We start from the raw sequence: 14,104 nt of genomic DNA, 5'->3' as shown, positions 1-14,104 counted from the left end.
TTTTGAAAAATTCAAGTATGTCGGTAATATCGTCCGGTACGATATACAGATCATTTAGGATAATCCGATTGAATAATTTAACCATAATTAGTCCCCTAATCACATGATCAATTTAGAAATGATTTGTATCGATCATGCAAGCCTATCTAGATCATTCGAGAATATTAAAATGAACTTTTAATCATAAATCCTTGACTAAATTATCATTGGCGAGTATTTTCTAAGATCATAATGAATCGTCTGGAATATCAAAATCATCCTGTACGATTGTTTAAAACTTAAACTTCTAATTTTGACTAAATCTCACTCCCCTGAATGTGTGTGTAGATGGCTACCAAGCAAGCATACACCCTTACAATACTTGACTCAAGAAATAAAAAATACATCATTGAGTATTACAAAATTTTTTACAATATATCATATTCTATCCAATCTTGAGCCTTGAATCTTTATTGGATGGTGCATGGTATTCCTGAAAAGTTAGGGCACACACAAATAAAAATATATTACAAATATAAGTAGACAATATGAAGTGAGCCACAATATTTGTTATCATCAAAAATATAAATTTATAAGCTCAAGTTGCAACAATCTCCCCCTTTTTATGATGAAAAATATTAGTGGTTGAATTTGTAAAATTAAAAAATATTTTCTCCTAATCTTCCCCTCACTAGGATAAAAAATTTAAAAATAGGGGAAAACAATTTTTTAATTTTTATTATTTTAAAAATACAACAAAATAAATAAAAAAGAAAAACTAAAATAGAAATAAATACAATAGTGATACTTCTTTAGCCCCCACAGCTAGGCAGAGAAGCCCTTACAAAATCACTTCCACCTTCCCTGGTGCGGCGAAGTAGCAGGGTCCTTTGACACCAAAGATATCTTCTTCCCAAAACTTCCCTCAAGAAGAACCTTCAATCTGATGGTACTACAGTGCAAGCTTGCCAGAGAAACCGTATGAAACCCCCTCCACACTCCCTTGAAACCCCTTCTAAGGATCTTCTCCCTCTCTCAAACTCCATCCTTTCCTCTCTCCCTTTCAAGTTCTCTCTTCAAGTTTTCTCCATAAGAAAGAAGCTTCAATGGCTGCCAAAGATACTTATCAAGTGCCATAAGAAAGCTTAAAAAGTGGGCTTTGAAAAATCATAAAAATTAATATTAGCTGTAGAAATTGTCCAGGACGATCGCAGAATCGTCCCGTACGATGTGCTAAAAAATAGAACTTTAGAAATCCCCAGGAACTAAATTAGGGTGCAAAATATTATTCATTACAATCATGAGATTATCCAGGATGATGCGCAAAGTTTGACCTGGTAGTCCAGGACGATAACCTAGGCGATAACCTGGATGATATGATTAAATTTGTATTGATCATCCAGGACGATATTGTGGATTGTCATGGACGATTAGAAGAAAAATTATGTTATTTCATTTTGTACGATTTAGGAAAGTTCAAGTATGTCGGCACAATCATTCAATACGATATACATATTGTCTAGGATGATATGATTTAATAATTTAACCATTATTAATCCCCTAATCACTTAATCAATTTAGGCATGAATTATATTGATCGTCTAGGACGATTTAGATTTTCCGGGATGATTATAATTGTTAAGAGAGTTGCTATTTTGCATGTTTTACATTCTTGCAACTTGTATTATTTTGATGATTTTAATTATTATTATTTTACATATATCTCCTAACACTATTTGGAACATTTATTTCTTGCTCTAGTGTGTACTAACATTTCAGGAAAATCAACTCCAAGATATTGAAGACTTGTAATCAAATTCAACAAATTTTCATAAGTTTTGATATGAGAGGGAGTGATTGTAATTGAGTGAAAAATCACAATATACACACTTGGGGAACTTTTTTTGTGAACTGATCGTACAGGACAAACTTAGTTCGTACGGGACGATCATGTCAATTAAGCCTAAGGAGAGCAATGGATCGAACAGGCGGAGAGAAAATTTTTCTAAAACCTAATCGTCCAGGACAATTTTAATAGTCGTCCCGGGATGAATGTCTCGAGATTCTCACTTTCTACTGTTCATCCAGACAAAATCAATGGTTCGTCCCAGGATGAACGTCTTTGTATTCTCACCGTCCCCTGTTCGTCCAGACAAAAAATAAGGTTCGTCCCAGGATGAACGTCTCTGTATTGAGGCTCGCTCCATTCATCCAGACAAAAAATAAGGTTCATCCCAGGACAAACGTCTCTATATTAAAGCTTACTCTGTTCGTCCAGACGAAAACTAGTCGTCCCAGGATGAACTGAACCGACTAACGTCAGTTGGTTACGTACTAAAAAATTTCATGAACCGACCTATGTAATAACTGTTTCATACCAGACGAACTTGGTTCGTACGGGACAATTAGCGTGTACGAAAATAATTCGTACCAATTTACATAAGGTTCATTTCCGACCATTTAAGTAAAATCGTCCAGGACGATCCACGATCGTACGGGATGATCCACTGCGTACATAATTGAATACTTGCAATTTTTGGGCAGTTTTTCTTGTCTTTTGTATAAATAGTTTAAACTTGACTACCACCCAATCTTTTTGCCATTTGATCTTCGTGCCTATTGAAAGAAAAGTCAAGGAGAGAGTGTGAGAGAGCATTCAAAGGAGTATTCCTATCACTGGAGCGTGAAGGATTCACTTAGTGTTTAAATGTAAGAATCTCTACTTGTGAATTGGGATTACTTCACTCTTTTCCTTCTTCCTTCTAGATTTCTTTTGAGAAGATCCGTCAAGGAGATCCGGTTCTCCGCCGACACTTGGAGAGTGTGAATAGCCAAAAGGTTCTCTGCCCACACTAGGAGAGTGTGAAAGGACGAAGGGTTCTCTGCCCACAATAAGAGAGTGTGAAAGGACGAAGGGTTATCTGCCCACACTAGGAGAGTGTGAAAGGACGGACGATTCTTTGCCAACACTGGGGATTATGTAAAAGGACTACATTTCTCTACCGCACCGGGTAGTGGTGAAAAGAGTGATTGTAAAGGCTTCACCGCCTTGCTGTGGGTGCAAAAGGAGAGACACTATTGGTATTAGTGCAATACTCAGAGGGTGCCTCTAGGGAGTGGATGTAGGTCTGGTTTAGACTGAACCACTATAAATCTTGTGTCTTTTACTTTATTGTTTTTTTTATTTTCCGCATTTTTCTTTTGTTTGAAAAACTCTGTGGTTGAAAAACTTTTCTATAAAAAAATTTCATTTCGGTTCAACAAAACTTCAAAGAGGGTTGACTTTTAAAAAATACCATTCACCCCCCCTCTGGTAGCCTTGGAACATTACTTAGGTCTAACACCTATCTCACTAGACCTTTCAACAAGTGGTATCAGAGCTTTGTTTCAAAATCTAATAAGTTCAACTACTTTTTGATTAACACGTAGATGGCTATTTCGAAACGCGAAATACACCTGAGGTTACTCTATACTAGAACTCCATCGTTTGATAATATACCTTTTGATTTTGTGAAAACCCATGATGTCTATTTCTTACAGTCACTTGATTATCGTATATGGATCCTAGTCAGGAGTTAATAACACAATCACCATTAAGTGTGATGGGTAGGTAAAAATACTTTTAAGATTGGAACTATAGAAGAAGTGACTAGCTCAACTAATGCCACACATGTTATAAATAGCTTTCTTGTTCTTATTAAAATCTGAGACACATGACGGTTTCCACTCTCAAAAAGTGGAAAAGGAACATATGGGATAGACTTTTATACACTTATGCCAAGGGGCTAATGAGTTAGCAATCCAAGATTAACTCTTATTCATGATTATGATTATTTGCATAAACCAATGAAATCTATTTCTGACATGTAACCAGATTCACATACAATTGTCACTTCTTTGCAATGCACTTGGGTAGGGATTCTAATGCTGAAATGGGTTAATACAGATTCTTCATCTGTTACCTACCTGCTTATGATGCTAAAATTACTAGCAATTCAGGATCAAAGTCTAAACTTCTATTATCATTGACAATCTTCTTGGTTCACTCATTGCTTATAGCAGGAGTTAGTCAAAGAAAATGATGCAGGTGAACCACGAATAAGTAAAGAATTAAACTAAATAGCGAAGGTCAAGAGTGCAACACTCACAACCTAGAGGATTGAAGACGATTTGCATTAATGACTAAACATCCAGAAGCTTTCGAAAAAAGCAGAAGAGACGCCAGCATGAGATAGAGAGATAAGTCTTAATAGAAAGTGCAGTTCTAATGAAAGTGATTGTTATGAATGGTCAGGAAACAAGGTCATATCAAGAGTCCCAAAACTAACAGCCACCTCCTAGCAAGGAGAAGGTGAGGAGAAACCAATTGTAAAGAAGGCAAGAGAGTTCAAAGAGCTTTTTGGCACGACTCAGCTTCAAACTCATCTGAGGACTGAAAAAAAGGAAGAAGTCACAAATCTTTGCTGATGGAGCAATAATGTTGAATCAATCATGTCAGAAGAGGTATGTGATTACTTTGATGATTGTTTTGAAGTTTTCTGACATATGCATAGCAATCGCACTATGGAAAATAGGAAAAGATGCATGCTAGTATAAGTTTAGAAATTGGAGAGCTTAGAAAGGAACATGAAATCTTTAAGGAAAGATCATGCATTAATAGGATGATAACCAATGAAACTACTGGAAGAACTATAATGAGTTTGAATAGAATTATGAGAATTTAATCTCGCTATGCTGATTCTTGAAAAAGATTTTAAAAATATTTAAGGATGAATCTAGAGCAAAACATATCAGAATCTAATTATACAAATTGAATTCTTGGAAGAATATGAGATTCCAAATTTTATAATTGAAAATAAGAGCTCTTGAGGATCATAGGATACCCCGCCAAACTTTGAAGATTTTCAACTAAATTCCTAAATATATGGAATCCTTAGAAGACAAACAAATGGTAAAAAACTTAGAATACTTTTCCAATATAAATTATAATATGTGTGAAATTGCATATAGCTTACACCTGTACTTGAAGATGAAATCTAATTTGGTGTGGAGCTAAAATGGCATAACTCAGAATATGATACCATCATCTGATTATAAATAGCTAAAAGGTGAACCCACATTGTTGGGTTCCATGTCTAACATTTGATATTTTGCAGGGTCGCTTCTCACACAAGAGACTCGTGTGAGTCATGATGGATACCTGGACACGGATGTTCAAAAGCATATAACTGGAGATACTGCTCAATTCATAACTGCTGGAAGCTGGAGTGGGAGGCGTAAGGTTACCACTTGGAGTAATAACCACAAAAAAGTGATTGGATCAGGTGATTGTTGGAATCTGAAAACTTTTTTATAGACAATATGTTATCGTTGAAGGCTTTAAAACTAATTATGTTAATGTATAATCAGGCATATGTGATAAGGAGCTAATAGTGTAAATTTTACTGACTAGTGCTATTAAGCCTAATGGGAAAGATGTTTATATGAAAAAGGTACAATGTTTTATATGCCTAGATTTAAATGATTTCATCTCCTATGTCTTTTTGTTTGAGAAAACTGTTTTCATGGAATCATGGGCTTTGGCATAGGAGACTATTGTCAATTCTTAGTCTGAAAATCTAGCGTAGAATTACCCAAAAGAACTTAAGTGATAGGGGTAATTAACAAAACTAACTTTACTAAGGATCACCTTTGTGATGCATGTCAATTAGAAAATAGTGAAGTTCTCTTTAAGTCCAATAAGGATCTTAAGAATAGTAAAACCATTGGAAATTCTTACAGCGATCTTTTTGGACAGTAGGAATGTAAGTCTGGAGGAAGGTATAGTGATTTGTTACATGGTATGATTATTCAAGATTCACGTTAGGTTAGATTTCTTATTTCATAAGAGTGAATCATTTGAGGAATTTAAAATTTTTTCAACTGGATTCAAAGGAAATTAAGGGTGGATAAATATTTCTATAGCAAGTGATCATGGAGAGAATTTTGAAAATAAAGATTTGGAAAATTTTGTAGAAAAAGAATTGATATAATTTTTCTGGCCCTAGAACCCTCATGAAAACAAATGGGTAGTCGAAAGGAAAAACAGAAACATTAATAGAAGCACCGCTCGAGCAAATGTTGGCAGAATACTCCCTTCTGAAGATATTTTTGGGGCTGAGGCGTTAGCAGCTGCATGTTATGTTCTGATAGGGTGGAATGTGAGATGAATTTTAAAAATAAAACACACTATGAGTTGCTAAAAGGTAGAACAGACTTAATTTGTCTCATTTTGATGTTTTTGGTTGCAATGGTGTTCATATAATAATGAAAAATCTGCCTAGAAAATTGATTCCGAATCAGATAAACGAATTTTTTGTTGGATATTCAGTGTTGGAAAATGTTATAGGGTATTCAACAAAAGGACTGTTGGGTCATTAAAGAAACCACAACATGTTGTATTTGATGAATCTGGAAATTTGGAAGAGCCAAATGTTGTTGAAAGATGAGATTGAGGAAAACTCCAAAAAAGATTGATAGAATCACATTTGGAAGAAAATGTGGAAGAAAATTTGGAACCTTAGCAAACCCTTTGGCTAATATTTAGAGATTTTTAAAAACCACCCAAGGGATTGGATTATGAGTTAACTAGTGAGGTGTTAGAATAAGAGTGTGATTAAACAGAAGTCAATGCATTCAGCCTTTAATTATTTAATATAGAACCCTAAATGTAGATCAAGCACTTTCCTGATGATTTTGGGATATTGCCATTGATGAAGAGTTGAATCAATTTCTAGAAATAAAGTTTGGAATTAACTATCAAGGCCAAAGATAAGTTGTTGTTGGAACAACAGTGGTATTCAAAAAAAATGAATGATAGGAGTGTCATTAGAAATAAGGCTAGATAGTTCTAACAGGGTTTAATCAAATTGAAGGAATTATTTGGAGACTTATGCCCCTGTAGCTTAGACTTGAAGCAATTAGGGTTTTACTAGACTTTGCTGTTTTAAAGGATTTAAATTATTTCAAATGGTGAAAATGCCTTTTTAATGGGGTAATTGAGAAGATGTTTTTGTAGAACAACCTCCAGGTTTGAAAATTCTAAATACCCAAATCATGTTTTCAAGTTAAAAAATGCATTATATGATTGAAACGAACCCGGGCTTGTGTATGAGAGATTGAGCACCTTCCTACTTGAAGATCTTTTGAAAAGGAAGTGTGGATACAACTCTCTTTTAAAGAAATTTGGAAAGGATATACTATTGTTCTATTTATTGGATGATTCATTTTTGATCTTCAAATAAAAATCTTTTGTGATGATTTTTCTAAAAAATGAGTAGTGATTTGAAATGAGTCTAATGAGAGATTTAAATTACTTTCTAGGTTTTAGCATTAAGCAACTTGAGGAAGGTACATTTTTAGTCAAAACTAAAATATGTTAAGGACATCTCAAAAAATTTGAAATGGACAATGCTAAACCTGTTAGTACACCAATGAGTTCCTAGTTCATTGGATAAGGACCTTTAAGGGAAAATCTGTTGATCAAAAGAAATATAGTTAGATCTTTACTTTACTTGACTGCTAGCTACCAGTATATTATGTTCAGTGTTTGCTTATGTGCAGATTTCAATCAGATCCCAAAGGAATCATTTTGACAGCAGTGAAAGGATTTAGATATTTACTAGGAACTCAGAACTTAGGAATTTGGTATCATAGTTTAGCTCTTCATTTGAAATTATTGGTTATTCAGATTCTTACTTTGCAGGCGTAGAGTGGTAAGGAAAAGCACTTCTGAACATTTCATGAATTCATTAGTTTCAATGGTCTAGTAGAAACAAAATTCAGGCCCTATTCTTACTGCAGAAGAGAATACATATGCATTAGGAATTGTGTGACACAAGTACTTTGTTAAAACAAAGTTAATTGATTTAGTATTACTATAGGGCACTATTCCAATTTATTGTGATAATACTAGTGCTATTTGCATTTCCAAAATCCTATTTAACAATTAAGAACAAACAACATTGACTATAAGACATTCATTTCATAAGGGATCATGTATCCAAGGGGAAATTGAACTTACACCATGTTACAACTGAAATCAACTTGCAGATCATTTTACATAAACCTTTAGCCTTTGATACTTTCAGTACATTAAGAACAAGGCTTTGTAATTGATTTGAATGCTTAATAAAATATTTTTGCAACATTGATGTTTCATGTTTTCGTAGTTTAAGTTTTGTATGATTTGTTTTTGTGATTTTTGTTTGTTTTTTGAGTGATTTTTATTTAGAGTATGTACATTTTTCATTGTCTATTGTGCTTTGTGTGTTTATTTTGGTTTTCTTTGATAAAAATACAAAAATTTGTGTTAATCGTCTGGGACGAAAAATTTTTGTACGGGACGATGTGTGTAAAATGTCAATCTGCGTGATTTCAAACTGTCTTGAGAACTGTTTTTTAATGTAGTTCGTCTGTACGATCTGCACGATCGTCTGAGATGAAATATCTTTTTCTCAAACGTCAGGACGATTGATTGCAGCAGTTGAAAGGATAAGACTATTTTTATTATGAACTTCGTCTGTACGAACCTTTGGTTCGTCCAGACGAACAGATGTCGGTTCATAGCAGGGGACGTTTTTCAACTGCCATTAAAACGAGTTAACTTTTGATCGTCTGTATGAACAGGTATTCGTCTGTACGATTGTCTTGGTCAAAAGTCTGTACGAAAGGATGCTTCGTAAATTGTGTGATTACAAAAAGTCGTTATTTTTTTTAACTTATTTATTCGTCCATACGAAATATTTTCGTCCGAGGACGAATTAATTTTTTACGGGACGAACGGAATTTCGTCTGGTACGAACATCATTTTTTTCTTTAAATTAATGGTAATTTTTACTGAACAATCACTCTCACACATCACTTTCAAAGACTTCATCTTTTCAAATCTTTCAATGACAAGTTCTAGCAAGCGCCAAAAGACTTTGGCTAAGGGCCCTCCTAGGAATACATCTGAAAACTTCCTGTTTAGAGCCAATGAAGAATCTTTTCCTAAGTTTCTCTATGCAAAAATCACTCCATATAGAGTTCTTCTTCAGGAGCAGTTGACCTTTAAGGTAATGCACCTTTTTGCTTCAACTCAATTTGAACTAATCCTCACCTTAGTCCTTCTCTACAATAAGGAAACCTTCCACTATTTTCTGGCAAACATGTCATTTAATTCTGACCACTTTGTTATCAGTTCTTTTGTCTTCAAAAAGAAAATAGAAATCACCTAGGCTGACCTTGGTATCTTCTTAAATTTAAGGACTGAAGGGATTAGAGCGCACACCTTTACCACCGCTAGCTTTGACTGGACTGAAATTAACCGTGTTTTTAGAGAATAAAAGTTAAGGATCATTTGCCAAAAGTAGCCACTTTAACTCTTAATGCCTGAATCATCCAGCATGTTCTTAGATCTTCTATTATACCTAAAGCTGGTGATAGAGTCAACATCACTCCACTTCTCTCTATAGGTACCTACCTGATAATGACCAGGCAACCCATAGATGAGGCCCAACTCCTAATAGACTATATTTATGGTCTCTCTGAAATTGGTCATGGAGATCATAAAAGGAAAAAGAACATAGCCTTAGGCCATCTGATTGCCCACATTTTAGAGAAGAAGTATGATTTAACTCACCCAGATTCAGACTTTGAAGAACCACTCTACTACAACGACGGTTCATTTAGGGCAATCTTCAACAAGGACGAGCCAAGCAAACCTCATGTAGTATTGAGTGAAACAGAAGGAGAGGGTGAACCATCACATGCTGCTGAACTAAATTATCTGGATTTGGTTCAAAGATTTGACAACTTAGAGGCTCACTTTGATTAAAGATTTGATCAAATTGAAACTCATCTACAACAGCAAGACCTTCAGTACAATCAAGACATGGGATTCATGCGTGAACAGATTAATTCATTAATTATAATATGTTTGTGATGAGTAGTTATTTCAACTTTTTTAGTGCTGCACCACCTCCTCCTCCTCCTCCAGATCAGGGTCCTTCAGAATGATTGTAGTATTTATTTAAGTGTCTTTTTTTTAGTTGATGTGTTTGTGATGTGTTTTAAATTATTATCTTTTTCCTTATTTTAATGTTGTTGTTATTGATATCATGTACCTTAAATTGTAATATCTTCATTTGATATCAATAAATGTTGTAATGTTTTGTTGTCTAATGCTTTGGGAAATGTGTGTTAGACTTTATGACTTTCAATTTTTTTTAATCTTAATAATGCCTTATTTAAATTGTAAATTAAAATTAATTTCATTAGAAAATATATTTATTCTACAATTAAGAAATGCTTATAACTTGATATTATTAGAATCTTCAATTCCATGTCTCTTATTTAGACTACTCTAGTATTAATATTATTATTGCATTTTAGATGTTTTCTTATTTTGTATTTCTCTTTTCAAATAGTATTTATGCACTTAAAAAAATTTAAAATCTTAGATTATTGACTTTGGAAAGAATTCAATTAATCTTGAAAAGTGTACAAATGTACAAAAATCAAAAGAGTTGTGCAAAAAATTTGCAATGATAAAAAGAGGCATAAAATAAGCCCACAATAAACAAATGCACAAAAATGTGCCAAAAAAAATATGAACAAGATGCGCAAAGCGCCACATGTGGTAATTCTTTTTTTCCAAACCCTTTCAATCTCTTAATTCAAATTCATCTTATGTTCATTTATACTTGACATTGAAATGTGAAATATAAAAATTTTTATTCATCCCTCGTGCAATAATTTTCTTTATCTTGATGTCTAAATTGACACATGCCTTTGATAAATTCTTTTTATTCTCTATGTTATAACACTTCTTCAATTATATGAATATTTATGATTTCTCTAATGTCTTAATTTTATTTGCATATCTTATTTCAATCACTTTCAAGATTAAATTATAAATTGAATTTCATACTTCTACTTATATTTCTATCTTTCTTTTATTCTTCACTTTTTGCTGTTGTCAAAAAGGGGGGAGAAATTGTTTATTTTTTTTTTGTTTTTTAATTTTTTTTGGGCTCTGGTTGTTCTTATTGTGGTTGTTTCTTCAAAATCAAAAAAAAAAAAAAATTACATATAAGCCTCCTTATATTTCATGTATTCATCAATTCAGGGGGAGTTTAGGGAGATATTTAGAATTGGAATTCCTATAAATAATAATTGTTTTGCCATCATCAAAAAGGGGGAGATTGTTAAGAGAGTTGCTATTTTGCATGTTTTACATTCTTGCAACTTGTATTATTTTGATGATTTCAATTATTATTGTTTTACATATATCTCCTAACAATATTTGGAACATTTATTTCTTGCTCTAGTGTGTACTAACATTTAAAAAAAATCAACTCCAAGATATTGAAGACTTATAATCAAATTCAACAAATTTTCATAAGTTTTGATATGAGAGGGAGTGATTGTAATTGAGTGAAAAATCACAATATACACAGTTGGGGAACTTTTTTTGTGAACTGATCGTACAGGACGAACTTAGTTCGTATGAGACGATCATGTCAATTACCCCTAAGGAGAACAATGGATCGAACAGGCGGAGAGAAAATTTTTCTAAGTCCTAATCATCCAGGACAATTTTAATAGTCATCCCGGGATGAATGTCTCGGGATTCTCACTTTCTACTGTTCGTCCAGACGAAATCAATGGTTTGTCCCAGGACGAACGTATCTGTATTCTCACCGTCCCCTGTTCGTCCAGACGAAAAATAAGGTTCGTCCCAAGACGAATGTCTCTGTATTGAGGCTCGCTCCATTCGTCCAGATGAAAAATAAGATTCATCCCAGGATGAACATCTCTGTATTGAAGCTTTCTCTGTTCTTCATGATGAAAACTAGTCGTCCCAGGATGAACTGAACCGACTTACGTCAGTTGGTTACGTCCTGAAAAATTTCGCGAACTGACCTATGTAATAACTATTTCGTACAGGACGAACTTGGTTCGTACGTGACGATTTGCGTGTACGAAAATAATTCGTACCAATATACATAAGGTTCGTTTCCGACCATTTAAGTAAAATCGTCCAGGATAATCCACGATCATACGGGATGATCCACTGCGTATAGAATTGAATACTTACAATTTTTGGGTAGTTTTTCTTGTCTTTTATATAAATAGTTCAAACTTGTCTGCCACCCAATCTTTTTGCCATTTGATCTTCGTGCCTATTGAAAGAAAAGTCAAGGAGAGAGTGTGAGAGAGCATTCAAAGGAGGATTCCTATCACTGGAGCGTGAAGGCTTCACTTGGTGTTTAAAGGTAAGAATCTCTACTTGTGAATTGGGATTACTTCACTCTTTTCCTTCTTCCTTCTAGATTTCTTGTGAGAAGATCTGTCAAGGAGATCCGGTTCTCTGCTGACTCTTGGAGAGTGTGAACAGCCGAAGGGTTCTCTTCCCACACTAGGAGAGTGTGAAAGGACGAAGGGTTCTCTGCCAACACTAGGAGAGTGTGAAAGATGAAGGGTTCTCTGCCCATACTAGGAGAGTGTGAAAGGACGGATGGTTCTCTGCCAATACTGGGGATTGTGTAAAAGGACTACGATTCTCTGCCGCATCGGGTAGTGGTAAAAAGAGTGTTTGTAAAGGCTTCTCCCGCCTTGCTGTGGGTGCAAAAGGAGAGACACTATTGGTATTAGTGCAATACTCAGAGGGTGTCTCTAAGGAGTGGATGTAGATCTGGTTTAGACCGAACCACTATAAATCTTGTGTCTTTTACTTTACTTTTTTTTTATTTTCTGCATTTTTCTTTTGTTTGAAAAACTCTGTGGTTGAAAAAATTTTCTATAAAAAAATTTCATTAAAAAATTTCATTTTGATTCCACAAAACTTCAAAGAGGGTTAATTTTTTAAAAATACCAATTCACCCCCCCTCTTGGTAGCCTTGGGATATTAACTTAGGTCTAACAACCTATTCACTAGACTCAACAATAATAAAATTTTAAATCTTAAACCCTTGCCTAAATTATCATTGACGGCTATTTTCCATGATCATAACAAATCATCCTAGACGATCGAAATCATCTAGTACTATTAGTTCAAAACTTGAACTTCTGGTTTTGACTCAATCTCACTCCCTGAATGTATGTATGGATGTCCACCATGCAAGCATACACCCTTACAGGACTTGACTCAAGAAATAAAAAAATACATCAATGAGTATTACAAAAGTTGTTACAAAATAACATATTCTACCCAATCTTAGGCCTTGAATCTTTATTACATGGTGCATGGTTTTCCTTAAAAGTTAGTACACACGCAAATAAAAATATATTACAAATATAAGTATATAACAGGAAGTGAGAAATAATATTTGTTATCATCAAAAATATAAACTCATAAGCTCGAGTTGCAACAAAAGTGTATGAGAATGTTGATCCCATAAAAAAAAGTATGAAAAAGCTAACTCTAGTAGTATCCACTCTAGCTACAGAATTTTTTGTATGCAATAAAATATAGTGCATATGTTATAATTTTTAAGAAATACAAAAATAGTGAAAATACACAAAATTAAAAATGTCCTGGCCTAATGATAATAAATGAACCTATTGTTTTCTAAGAAACCTCATCTATAGTAGTTGTTTATTAGAGCATATGTACCCTTAGATCTATTTTAAGCTTTTAAATGTGTAAATAAAGGTTTATGACCTCTCTATAATGATCATATATCAATTTAACCAAAATCCTACTATTCCTATGTCTAAGTATAAAAGCATTGCACACAAAAAAGGTGTGAAAGCATTCCATCTAAATTCTCCTAATTGTTTAAGCATTCTTCTATTAAGGAAATCAATCACACTAGATTTTAACTCATACATAGCTATTGTATATTTTAAATAAAGTTTGAGTGAAATTGAGAACATCCATTCACATTTAAATATAAGATTCTACATTAGGATATACACAGATTATTCACATCATCAAACCAAAACAAGGAGTTTTAGTCAACCATAGAAATAAGTTGGAATAAATAACTTTTTATTTCTTTCTTAAGAAAAAGTACAAAAATAGAAAATGAATAAAATATCACCTAGATTGAAGTCTCTCAAATAGATCCTATAGATGGACTCTTCCTAGAGTAAACCC

The sequence above is a fragment of the Dendrobium catenatum genome, unplaced genomic scaffold, assembly GCF_001605985.2.
Source record: "Dendrobium catenatum unplaced genomic scaffold, ASM160598v2 fragScaff_scaffold_1467, whole genome shotgun sequence".
Classification (NCBI taxonomy): domain Eukaryota; kingdom Viridiplantae; phylum Streptophyta; class Magnoliopsida; order Asparagales; family Orchidaceae; genus Dendrobium; species Dendrobium catenatum.
The sequence above is the reverse complement of the archived record's forward strand: the minus strand, read 5'-3'. Positions refer to the sequence as shown.